Here is a 14062-nt window from a genome sequence, read left to right on the forward strand (position 1 = left end):
CAAGAACAAAAGTATAATTTTACAAGAGATTCCAATATAAACTCCAAATCATTGTATATAAAACACAATATATAAAAGGTACAAGTAGATATACAAAGAAAATAAAGAAAATAATGTGAACTAACACATTAGTCGAATTTACAATCTTACAATGAGAGATTAATTATTTCTTTTAAAGTATGTCAATCTTGACCGTGTATTATATTCAGCTAGTGGTTTCTCTCTGGCCACCATTCGAACATCCCAGACACATAGATTGCCATTGGATGATACAAACGCCACTTGTTCATGTCACGAGGTGTAATTTGACATATCCATTTCCTTGATTGTCAAATAATTAGTACTCTTAAAAAATATGGATACACATACATGATAAGAGTCATGTTTCCATAATTTATTATTATTATATATTAATATAGAGTTGTTAAACAGTGTTTTTCTTTTTTAAAAACAATTATCAATCTATATTTTTATATCTATATTTTCTACATATTCTTTCCCAAACATTTCCAGGCCTAACTACAATAATCTTGCTGCTAACTTACTAAGTGAGTTAGGCAGTTAATTATGTACAATAATATGTAGAGAAAATGATATAATTACAAACCAATACATGTTTAAGCATCAATTTAGAAAATAACAATCCAAAGAGATGGTTAAAAATGGTCAAATAGCTCAAAGACCAACCAAGAAATTTAACCTAAATTAAATTTTAATTAGCCATTATATAATTATTTGTTTTGTTTTTATCATCAAAATTAGTTAATATCATGTACGTTATATTCATATAATAATATAAAACTATAAAATATTAAAATTGAAATGCATAGCCTTTTAACTCTTTAAATTTAAAAAATTATGTTAGTGATTTGACAATAATTTTCTTATATTTCTTATGCATGGAGTCAGTCTTTTCATTTTAACTTTTGAGTTTAGTTTTATCGCTGATCTTAAATTCAATCAATTTATGAGTATTATAAATTTGATTTGGAATAAACAAGAGAAATATTGAACAAATTACGTTTTTGAAGGAGTAAAGATTACAAAGTGTTGATCCTCAACGATGCGTTTTTTTTGGGTTATTGTGTGGTTGATGACCCAAAACCAATCGTTAAAGCGATCACCACGCACCATTAGTCTCACAAACATATCAACATATGTCTCATTACGCATATAAATACACCCTTCAACAAATCAATTAAGCAAAATAAAAAAGAAATAAGACAAGAGCTTTTCAAATAAATTTCTTAGAATAAAAAACATAAACATGAACATGAACATGAAGTTGGTTGTTGTGGTGGTGTGCCTTGTCGTGTGCATTGGAGCGACCCAGACGGTCAACGCTGCCAGGGACTCCACCCTGTCAAGTGCCAAGGACGCTAGCGCACCCGCTGTTGATGCCAACGCACCTGCTGTTGATGCCGACGCACCCGCTGTTGACACCGATGCACCCGCTGTTGATGCCGACGCACCCGCTGTTGATGCCCCCGCTCCCGGACCTGACACCGAAGAGTCTGAGACTTTTGGTCAGTGGGCTTACGAGAAAATTACGGGGTAATCTTCTCTCTCGTGCTTTGTAGTTTCGACATTCATTTGTGTTTATTTGCTTACTGATGAGATTTTACAAGTGTTGTGACAGTGGTTACTGAAACGGCGAAGACGCCTAAACCAGCGATGGTGATGGCGCCGTCCCCCGAAGAATCTTCGAAGTCGTCAGGAGGTAGGAGAATTGGTGTGAGTGGAACGTGGGTGTTGCCCCTTGTTCTTGTTCTTGGTGTTGTCTTTGTTGGGTTTTTGGATATATAGGAAGGTGATGCGTTTGAATATGCCCACCGATTCAAGAACTAACTGCTATACCACATCTTTCTATCTCTTAATGTATTTGAATCTTTACGAATTCATAAGTGTTGAAATAAAAATCACTGTTGTTTATTCTACTTTCTTATTTCTAATGTTTGTCTTCTTCTTAGCCAAAACAAAAGTTAACACAGTTATTATCAGATTTATATTTCATCAATTTAATAAATAAATTTAGCAGTTAAATTTTTTTTCACTCATAACATTTCAAAATTAACTTATTATTCAACTAGTCTAAAATAATATAAAAATAAATAAATTATTCACAGAGCTTAAAACATTTATTTCAATTTATCACTTGAATAAACTTATATTAATTAAATACATAAGAAAAAAATTAACATAAAAAAATTCCAAAGTCAAAAATTCTTTCACTCATAACCGATTTCTCCTTTTCAATTCTAGATTACCGAGAAATCGATTTCTCACCGTTAACTTTTTATAAAAGGTGATATTTTGAAGAATAATATTCTTAATATTATTAGATATTTTTAATATTATTAAATATTGTAAATGTTATTAAATATTGTAAATATTATTAAATAATATTAATATTAATATTATTAAATAATATTAATATTATTAAATAATATTAATATTATTAAATATTATAAATATTATTAATATTAATAATATTATTAAATATTGTTAATATTATTAAGTATTGTTAATATTATTAAATATTATTAATATGAATATTATCATTAATATTAATTATAAAAATATTATTATTATTATTAATATAAATATAAATATTATTATTAATATGAATATTATTATTATTATTAATATAACTATTAATATTATTATTAATATTATTATTATTATTATTAATATTATTATTATTATTATTATTATTATTAATAATAAAAATATTATTATCAATATTATAATTATTAAAAATATTCTATATGTTCACTTCATGACGTCAAAATTATATACTTATTCAATTCGCATGTAATCACTTTTGGCTTACTTGTAAGTAACGTCTATTTACATATTGAATTAAATTCATATGTAAATATCCGTATGTAATTATTTTTGACTTACATACAGAAAAATTCATATATAAACTCTTATATATAGAAAAATTCATATGTGATCACTTTTGTTCTTACATTCAGAAAAATCTGTAAGTAATGTTTATTTTTACATACTTAATTAAATTTGTATGTAATGCTCACTTTACATACATTCATATCCATATGCAATAATCGGTATATAAATGGACAATTTCTTGTAGTGAAATAAGTACTTATAACATCATAATTTAACACAAGTAATTTTATATGAAAAAGTTCAACAAAAAAACTTATAATGTCATTCTAATTATTCATTTATCCTAAGTGGTATACATGGTTACAAAATATTTTGATCATATCGTCTTTACATACTTCGGTGCTTTCGAATGTAGCGATTGTAGGTCATTGAAAAACTGTGACATCTGAAATATTTTTGAATTAGTCCATAAATAATAAAGTTTACATAATATAATTGTGTTCAAGTTACATATGGATATATGTAACTGTAATTTGTTTTTTTATATTTGAAAGCACTAGAAATCACTTCAACAACTACATATACCAAAAGTCATTCCAGATTTCAATAGAATTCATTCAAAAACAAATATTCATCAACATTCAGACCTGCCCATAAATTGAAAAGCATGATAGAATATCACACTATTCCCAAATATTCAAAATATCCAAATGTATTTCATTCAATCAGAAAAAACATCTAATAAAAGAAAATTCAAGTCATTACAAAGTTTTTAAGAAGCTACCAGGTGAATTTTGTTGCTCATCATCATTATCTTACATCTGATTCTATTGAGTATTTGGTTGCGGGATATTTGACTGTTAAAAAATATGTTGTGCAACTGCTGCTGTTTCATGTGGTAGATATTGAATCATAAGATCTTGAAATGATTAAAACCGAGAATTTTTGTGTCGAATATGCTCCTCACTTGTTGATGTTGTTGTCTAAGTTCAACAATTTCTTCTGAATCAACTTTCTTACTAGAAGATGCTTGTGTTTCTTGTAGGTAGCGATCAACACAGTCGTCCTGACGATCGACACATCTAACCTCGTACATTCGTCCCTTGTACCTTCCACCTACAGCTTGTAAGCAACAACTGTTTCTTAATCTTTCCTCCTCGGTAGGATCTAATGAAGTAGATATCGAGGTAGACGCAAATAATGCTCGAGAGAGTCTACTTTCAAAATCTTCCTATTAAAATGAAAAAAATATTTATTATAATAGTAATTAATGTACATAAAAAAAAAATTAACATGTGTCTGCCTCGATCTATCATCTACAAAATCCCTAATGCTCTTTTGTATATGTGTTTGTTGAAACACTTCATTAACATGAATCGAGCGGTCAAGCTCCTCTATCTATAAACAAAACATTTTATAAATTAAGAAGGTAATAATTAATCATAGATTAATACAAAATCTTATAGGGAAGTCATACCAAACGAATCGCGTGTTCATGCAAGCTAATGGATCCTCCAGTGGGCAGACATCCACCTTTTTCGGACAAACGATTATTTTTAGTTGTATCACATTTGGATCGATACACAGGCATGTTCCACTTTTCTAGGAGGTTGTTCCAAACACTATTGCCAATTCATTCTAGTTGCTTACCTTCTTAGTGAACCATTTTAAACATTTGTAAAAGGGTGTGAGAAGCCTTCGTGTGAAAATTTTTCTTAACTTTTTCCTTATCCTCAACCCTCCATGTGACCTTCCTCTGTAAAACAACAAGAATCATCAATCCAAATTGTAAAATATAAACATTTTTAAAGGGAATAAAAAGACCAAGTACCTTAAAACGTTAAAAAAATAGATTATGAGATCAGCCTTTGGGATTGCCCCCATGTTAGCCATGGCTCACCAAATTGTTGCTTAATGGTGGCAGTGATGACCTTTGATGCAATTTTTTATGGATAAAACCTAAATACCAAAATTGAATTTTTTATGGATAAAACCTAAATTGAATTTTATTATATTTTTACCCTCCTCCAATAGGCTGAATCAGAGGGCGATCACCAGTTGAGAGGACCTCCTCCTCTAAGTTTGGCTGCAAAAGTTGAATGCGTCCCTCCAAGATTTGTATATGGAGATGGTGTGATATCTAGGTTTGGGGTTGATGCATTAGAACCAACACGTGGAGATGGTGTTGATGCAGTAACATTTGCTATTGTGGGGGTGGATGCAGTAGCATATGCTACTGAAGGGGTAGATCCATGAGTTGAAGATGGAATATGTGTACTGGATTGACTGGATGATGGATTTAAGTTGTTTAATCGTGATAACAATTTTATCATATAATGTTTCTTTCCCATTTTTTTGTTGGCACTCGATGATGGTTGATCAGAACCTCCTAATGACATCTATATATATGGCATAAAATGATAATCAAGGTAACATAAGTTTATCAGGGGAGAAAAATATGCATAATATAGTTTATAAAAAAATTCAAATAAATATGCAGAAATTTAAACACCGAACATAAACCAAGAATATGACATCAGATTAACTAATATAATAAACAGTATGTTAACGACAACAATAGATATTATTTGTTAACACTAGATGCTTAAGTCTACTTAGAGCTAGAGATGTCAAAGTCATCATCGTATTCATCTTCACTTTCTCCTTCTTTCATTGTATTCTCATTCATTTGTTTCTTCATCTATTTGATCTTCAAACGATGATACATTGTTTATGTCCATTTATTCAAGCTCAGCCTCTAAATATTGTAATCCTGGAACTTGCTCAACTTCAATCACTTCATTAACATGTGACATTTCATCAACTTGATATGACACTTCAACTTCTATATCATCAGTATCGATACAACATCTAGGCTTCATTTTGATTACAACACACCAGTCATGTTTGTCTTTACATAAAATCATGACATTTTACCAAAAGCACGAAAAGAGAGAAGTTTAATTTGCCTTTATATAAATTTTGTGAATTTTATATGTTAATCATATTCAGTACTGAAAGGCTAGAACTCAGTCTAATTTCTAGTTAATTTTAAGCCTCTTATGCTTAAAATCATCATACAATCTTAAGATTGTAGACAGGATAAAATGATAAAACTATTCCTGATAAAATAACACTATTGCATCTAACATTTTCAAAACTGCAATACAGTAACTGGAAATAAACAAATTGTCTGAAATGGCTCATGAAACAGTAAATCTAAGTATGAAATGACTCATTTTGAAAATGTAATAAATGATGTAAAAAACCAGTTTGAGTGTAAGAATTGATGTGAACCTAAAAATGTTCATGCGAACAAAAAATTTCAGCTCAAACTCAAATGAATCTATCAAATTTATCTCAAACTAATTCAGATCATGCAATTTTTTTAAATTGGACATCTTATGCAATTTCTTCAAATTATTACAGCATTATGAACTCTTAAATCTAACATTTCAATCAGTACAAAAAGAGGCTTTGAATTCCACGTAACAGTCCTCCTACAACCTCTAACCTCTAAACAACTCAATCTATACAAAAATAACCATGAAAATGGAACACAAACTCAATCTCCAAGTCAACATAAGCAAGAACCAACTTAAGCAAAACCAAATATGAAAAAAAAAAAACGAACTAAGGAACTAGTTCTTGCTGAAGTCTTTTGTTTTGCTCAATAACAAAATTCCTCTCCTCGGTTACCTTTGAAATGTGAGTTATTTCCTGAAACAAAAAATAAAAGTTCAAAATGAGAACCATTTTTCTTTCATTCATATATCTCTAAAAAAGTTGTCCAAAGCTCTTCTTTGAGGCAGTTAAGATAACTTCTTCAATAATAATATAATTATTAATGCAAATAAATGACTTGAATCAATCCATTTCAAACAATTTATTATCACGAGCATTTCCAAATAACATGCCTACATAGGAACCCAAGGAATATTACAGCACCACAAGGCTATCAAAGAAAGATCAAAAGGTCAAACCAGTGATATAAATAGTAAATCAATGCATAAACATCAAAGCTTAGAAATTTATGCATTTCAAAAACATTTGAAAGGTACTTCCAATATCTCAAAGTCGTTATCAAAATCTTAAATCAAATCTGCATTCTTCAGCAATCACAATACAAGATCAACTTCATCACTTGCATCACTTTCCTGGTTAAGTCACGCTCAAAAGACTGGACACTAATATTATACATTAAGTTATAATTTTCAAAATTGCACTATGAATTTGGCAAGTCCAAATACTTAGACTAGATTCAGATGAAAAGCCATCACAAAACGCCAAAACACGCTAATTCAGCTAATAACCAACAATGAAAAAACACTTCTTACGTTAAATTATCGAACTATGAACAGCTGCATTTTGTGGGAAGAACTAGTGAGTGACGCCAAATTAGCCAAAAATCAGTAAACACAATATATACAGAGGAGGAACTAGTCCCAACCCTTTTACAAGAAAAGAAAAGCTAAGCAGTGCATAATTTGATTATTGATGAGCCCTTACACTACTTAACAAACCAAACCCAATAGCTTCCCTAAGATAGATGGAGCAGAGCTACAGTACAGGATAGAAGCTGTTGTGGAATACTGCAAATGACAGCAGGCTCACAACTCTGTTATGTACATACCCTTGCTGCATAATTATGCAACATCTTAAACCATCTTATGCACCCCCTCATGTGCATCAAAACGTGATCCCTGCTACACAACCATCAGAACTTCTTCTCCCATTCTTCCAGCATCCTCCACACAATCTACAACCCTCCTTTAGTTGGCTTCCACACATGCCAACTGTTTGCATCCATCATGTACACATCTATTTCCTACTAGTCTTTGCCTAGTACAGCATGCTTAACCGGATCATGGCCTCACTTAGTCATCATAGATACAACAATTAAAGGTACCCAAGAATCCCCCACGCTCCCGTCAGAGCATTAACTACTCCCTTCAACTATTGACCTTGTGCAACGGTAGCTCCCATATTCCCAGCATATCACTGAACCCAGCACACCGATGACAGAACCCCCTCCTTATCATTGCTATAGTACATAACCATCTGCTTTGTTCTCCACATAAGGCTCTCCTTGGTTCTACCCCTCCCATTACAGATAACTCTTGATACACTGAATAGGATTTAAGTGTCAGTCTGAATGGTGCATTAATTAATAGTATCACCTTCACATGACACATGCAGACCACGTAATGTCTTGTGAAAAAAAATCCCCACATCCAAAACCAGGAATCTTGTATTTATTGACTATTTTATTACCGCAACTATAGTTCTTTATCTGGCACCTACCCAGTTCTAATTTCTGAATATGGTTAAAGAATGCCCATCAACTAATTACTAGACTGGGTAAGATATTGTGTTTTAAATAAGATAAAAGCACCTATCCTGATGCAATGCATACTAAAAAGGGATGAGAATAACAAGTTTAAGATTAAAATAGCGATTCTAACACTCACCTTCTATTTGTTTCTCCTATACTTATTTGGGCACCCTAAGGAAGGATATTTTTACAACCCCTTTAACAAGTGTTCCTTCTCGAAGATATACTTTTTTTACCGCTTATCATTTATATACCAGGGATTTCAAAAGACAAAGAGAATAATCAGAACCAAAAACTCCATTCACTATTGAAACTAAGAAATAAGAAAGGAAACAGAGAGATTTGCATATTGACCCAAACTCCTCCACCTCCTACCAAGAATCCTCAGTAACTATCAATTTGAAAGATTGAACCGATTAGGGTTCCTCAATTTAACATCTACACTTTCCAAGCAAATCTTAGTACATTCACGGTGTAAGCAAAGAAGAAAAAATGGGTGCAGCAGCAAGAAATGGGAGCACGGGACATGAAGAAATGCACAAGGGATAAATATTGCTAAAATATTTATATTCACTAATTGAGATAAATATTTCTAAAATACCTGAACATGATGTTCCACACTCCTTCACCTCCAATCTCACTAAAACTTTCGTTGCCAAATCTTTCACCTTCGAATTTGACAATGGTGGTCGCAAACCCTAAGGTTGCGAATGGAGCTGGAACAAAGACCGAATGGAACTGGAACAAAGACTGAATGGAGCTGGAAGAAATGCGTGATTTGGGAATGAGGATTATTGCGGGGTTTGACAACTGGTTTCGATTTCTTAAAGATAGACGAAATTTGGACAATGGGTTTCAATTGCCTTTGAGGAATTTCAATTTCTTGCTTCCAAATTGTAGGTTTTCAGTTTGTGGGAGATTTTCTGAGTTTGTGGGTTGCCAAAATTACATACTCTAGAAGCACTTAATTTTGCAATACTTTTAACTGTATGTACCTGTTTCCAATTATTTAAATACTATATGTAATATAATAACGGGTAAAATTTGTATCTAAAAATTTTATTTTTTCTAATTAAATATTTAATATAATACATAGGGATAAAAATTGTATGTAAATATTTTAGTTTTTTAATTAAATATTTAATAAATTATATATAGATATCATCTGTATGTAATTATTTTTGTTTTTATAATTAAATATTTAATACGGTATATACACATATAATTTATATATAAATATTTTAAATTTTTAATTAAATATTTAATAAATTATATATAGATATAATCTAATTATTTTTATTTCATAACATCAAAGTTACATATAGATTATACTATGTAATCTTCTTTGTTTTACATATGAAAACATTTATATATAATAACTATTTATATATCGAATTAAATTTGTATGTAAATATATGTATAAAACCTTCAATTTATCCAATTTGTATCATATATAATAATGAGTATATAAATGAATAATGTCTTGTAGTATTAGAGACATATATCCTGACCAGAATATTTATAATTATTATATTTGTTAAACTGTGTTTAAAAAAAATATCAATCTATATTAATATATATATATATATATATATATATATTCTTTCTTTGACAAACATTTTCAGGCTTACCTACAATAATCTAGCTGCTAACTTACCAAGTGAGTTATGCAGTTAATTCTGTACAATAAGTAGACAAAATTATATAATTACAAACCAATACATGTCTAAGCATCAATTAAAAAATTACAATCCAAAGAGTTGGTTAAAAATTGTCAAATAGCTCAAAGACCAACCAAGAAATTTAACCTAAATTAAATTTAATAATTTTAATTACCCATTATCTAATTATTTGTTTTTATTTTATCATCAAAATTAGTTAATATCATGCACGTTATATCCATATAATAATATAAAACTATAAAATATTAAAACTGAAATACATAGCCTTTAACTCTATAAATTTTAAAAAATATGTTAGTAATTTGACAATAATTTTTTTATATTTCTTATGTATGAACTCAGTATTCTCATTTTAACTTCTGAGTTTAGTTTTACCACTAATCTTAAAGTTAATCAATTTACGAATATTATAAATTTGATTTGGAATAAATAACAAAAATTATAAACATATTATGTTTTTGAAGGAGGAAAGATATTTGTACATAACCATTCTCTTCCATAAAAACACAAAGTGTTGATCCTCAACGATGCGTTTTCTTTGGGTTATTGTGTGGCTGATGACCCAGAACCAATTGTTAAAGCGATCACCACGCACCATTAGTCTCACAAACAATATCAACCTATTTCTCACTACGCATATAAATACACCCTTTAGCAAATCAATTAAGCAAAATAAAAAAGGAATAAAACACAAGCTTTTCAAATAAATTCCTAAGAATAAAAAACATGAACATGAAGTTGGTTGTTGTGGTGGTGTGCCTTGCCGTGTGCATTGGAGCGACCTGGGGCAAAAGTCATGACAGCGCCAAAGCCAATGAAGAGAAGACCAAGGAAGCTTCCACTCAAACGGTCAACGCTGCCAAGGACTCCGCCGCGTCAAGTGCCAAGTCTGACAAGGACGCCGCTGCACCCGCTGTTGATGCCGCCGCTCCCGGAGCTAGCACCGAAGAGTCTGAGACTTTTGGTCAGTGGGCTTACGAGAAATTTACCAGGTAATCTTCTCTCTCATGCTTTATAGTTTCGACATTCATCTGTGTTTATTTGCTTACTGACGAGAGTTTACAATTGTTGTGACAGTGGTTTGGGGTTGAGAACTACCAATAAAGAGTAGGAGAAAGAGGATGCAAAGGTGACAAGTAATAGGTTATGAAGAACTTCTATAAACGACCACATCAAATTCAGAATGGTGGTTAATTATTGTTAGCGTATTGAACCAACGTAGCTAAAGTAGTACTCTTTCAATTTTGGTTTTATTCAGTAACGACATTTAACCGTCATTCTGAACAATGGTAGTTTTGGACGCAGGCAAGCGAATATAACCGAAAGCAACTTATATCACATTTATCCCTTCAAATAATTTTCAAAAGCTTCTCTCACTTGACCTCTAAACCATAAATCATGGATGCACCACCTTTCATACATTCTTTTATATCAAGTTCTACTTATAAATTTAAGAGTGTTTATATGGTGATATCATATATTTATTTAGTTGTTGATTTTCAATTGGACTATTCAAAACCCAAAGATGTATTAAAAATTATACAACATTCAAGCAATTTCAAAACAAAAATTATAACTTTGAGAGATTTTATTAAATAAACCATATAAGGATTAAGGGAAAAATCAGTTACAGAATAGAAAATTAGATAAAAAAAATTCAGTTAATTTCCATTGATATAAAAAATCAGTATATATGTAATTTAAAAATTAAAGATATGATAATTCATAACCCTCCACTGCCAAGAGCAGAAAGTTATCGCTAACCAGCCCAATTTATTATAACAATTATAACTGAAGAAAAAAAATATTTTTTCATTAAAATAAAGCAATTTTAAAATTACATTATCTTAATTGTAAATTTGTCTTTTTTACAGTAGAATTATTAAAATAACATTTTTTATAGATTAATTATCATTATTGTTTCCTTCGAAACTTTATAGATAGAGTCATAATACATTAATAACATATTTTTTTATCTTTATTTCCTACAACTTCTAATATTATTATTTTAATCCTTTTTTATATTATTTAATTATAAATTCATTTTTTATTATATATCTTCTAATAAAATTATTATACTAGAAATTGTATACAATTCTTTGAATGGTGAAAAAGTATAATTTTTCGACTTTACATATATAAAAAAAAACAATTTGCTCTTTTTCCTTACAGTTAACATAAGACATAAAAAACCAAACAACTCACTCTATTCATTATTGTGAACAAAATAAGTACCAGACTTACTTTATCTTCCCAATTTCAATGACTAACATGGGGTAAAGTCTTTCCTTTCTCACTTGCCCTGTAACTCACCCTGTTATCAACAACCATCTTCACTTTATACATATAAATAAAAATTTCAATTTCTTTTTGCACCCCTGTTTCACTTAGCGCACCGTCTAACCCATTGTCCAAACAACAACAAAAATCTGGGCCCATTCCGCTTACCCTTTTACTCGATGCATACCTCTTTTACCGTCTCACTCCCTCTTCTTTTAAAAAAAATTGGGCCCATTTCTCTGGTCCAGTAGTATTTTACTTGCTGCACCCCTCTTTTACCTACGCAACCCTTCTCATTCAAAGCTTCTCATTTTTGTTATTTTTTTTTAAATTTTATAAAAATAAAGAAATAGAATCTTACAAAATATAAAAGCCAATTTTTTTAATAAAGAAATAGTTTTGACATTAAAAAATCCTAAAAATATAAAACTTTAAAAAATTAACATCAATAAATAATTTTTTTTAATTTAGAACTACACAAACCCTGATTTTCCATTGTGAATGGAAATATGCAGGACCAAGGTTAATCCTTATCGGGTCCAAATAAAAAAATTTCAAAATATTTTCTTTATTTTTGCATATATTTGTGTTTCTTTGTTTTGGAAAAATAAAATGTTCTAAGCAACATTCAATTAAATGTATCGTTTTTTTTTATGAATGTTATACCGTGTGTTAATACCTTTCCTATAGGTAATTGACTTCTAGACCCTAATCCAGTTTCGCAGACCATCATTTTTTAGTTTTTTTTTTTTAGTTTTTCATAATAAACTATGGTGGCGGCTCTATCTTTGTTTTTTTCGAAAATAATTAAATGTTGTGTCGTTCCTTCGTGATCCAAAGTTGCGACAAATGGATGCAAATCTCACTTTACAAGCTGATTTTGTAAGGTTGAGTAAAAATTAAAGTCCATTTCTTAAGAATATATCAGAATCATTTAGAATTTATCTTAGCAAGAGTCATTTGGTCTATCAAGCAACTCATTATCGGACTGCTATCGAATCATCCATAAATATATAATTTCACGTACGAGTTTACTAACCTCAGCATGAGGGAGTGGTGTTGAAGATCTCACATCGATTAGATATAATGTGAATTCGTAATATATAAGTGGGTGCAAACCGATTTTGTAAGGTTGAGTTACGCTTAAAATTTACTTCTTTAAGAGTCATATCTTCTCCACACGAGATCTGTGACTATCATCACGACTTCTCTTCTCTTAGTTGCAACCCTCCAAAGATATAACCATATTGTTTTTCTCACTCACTGTTAAATATACTTTTGTCCATTTTTTTATAATTGTTAGTTTAGACCAGTTTAATATGCGCAGGTTAGGTTTTTTTTATTTCTGTTTATATATATATTACTCAATATTTTTTCTTTTGCATTTGTTTGTTTCTCTTTGGATACCTTTTTTTTCAGTTCTTTACTCATCTCCTTTATCGTTGAAGGAACTTTGATATGGCATTAGTTTTTTTAAACACCTTCAACATATTTTTTATTTATTTTCTCTTCTTCTTGCGTTTATTATGGTTGTTACTACGAAAAACTGATATGGTTCTCAATTTAGATTTATTCACATGATCTTCTCTTCATTCATCATGTTGATCATCACAGTCAAATTCTTGTGTTCACAGTTCTAAATGGTGACAACTTTGGTTTTTAAAGATGTGTTTTTGCTATTGCACTTCAGAGAACAAGATGAAATTGTTTGATGGTTCAACTAAACTTTCTTTATCGAAAAGAAATGATGGCATCATGAGATGTTGCCTTCTCAATTCTATTAACAAGTATATTGTGATCTTGTGTGGAGATTTAAACTCGAGATATAGACAACAATAATGGGTCTTAAGTTTTCCAATTGAAGGAAACAATCTTTTCTTGCCATCAAGGATTGCCTGTCAATATTTTA

The 14062-nt window shown here is 30.2% G+C and overlaps 2 long non-coding RNA genes across 6 annotated transcripts; one reads left to right on the top strand and one right to left on the bottom strand.

The window, feature by feature from the left end:
• The first annotated feature begins 1200 nt into the window (after nucleotides 1-1200).
• On the top strand, nucleotides 1201-1937 carry LOC137835746 (uncharacterized). Its single transcript, XR_011085135.1, has 2 exons — nucleotides 1201-1554; nucleotides 1640-1937. It is a non-coding gene; the product is annotated as an uncharacterized lncRNA (long non-coding RNA).
• A 1531-nt stretch (nucleotides 1938-3468) lies between these two features.
• LOC137835744 (uncharacterized) lies at nucleotides 3469-9166 on the bottom strand. 5 transcript variants are annotated; one of them, XR_011085134.1, is made up of 5 exons: nucleotides 8793-9166; nucleotides 4507-6576; nucleotides 4334-4389; nucleotides 4150-4254; nucleotides 3469-3972 (listed from the first exon to the last, which is right to left on the bottom strand). It is a non-coding gene; the product is annotated as an uncharacterized lncRNA (long non-coding RNA). The 5 variants fall into 5 exon arrangements; XR_011085131.1 differs by lacking the exon at nucleotides 4150-4254 and having other exon boundaries at nucleotides 3469-4087; XR_011085133.1 differs by having other exon boundaries at nucleotides 4334-6576.
• Nucleotides 9167-14062: the final 4896 nt, after the last annotated feature.

Source organism: Phaseolus vulgaris, chromosome 5 (genome assembly GCF_000499845.2).
Source record: "Phaseolus vulgaris cultivar G19833 chromosome 5, P. vulgaris v2.0, whole genome shotgun sequence".
NCBI lineage: Eukaryota > Viridiplantae > Streptophyta > Magnoliopsida > Fabales > Fabaceae > Phaseolus > Phaseolus vulgaris.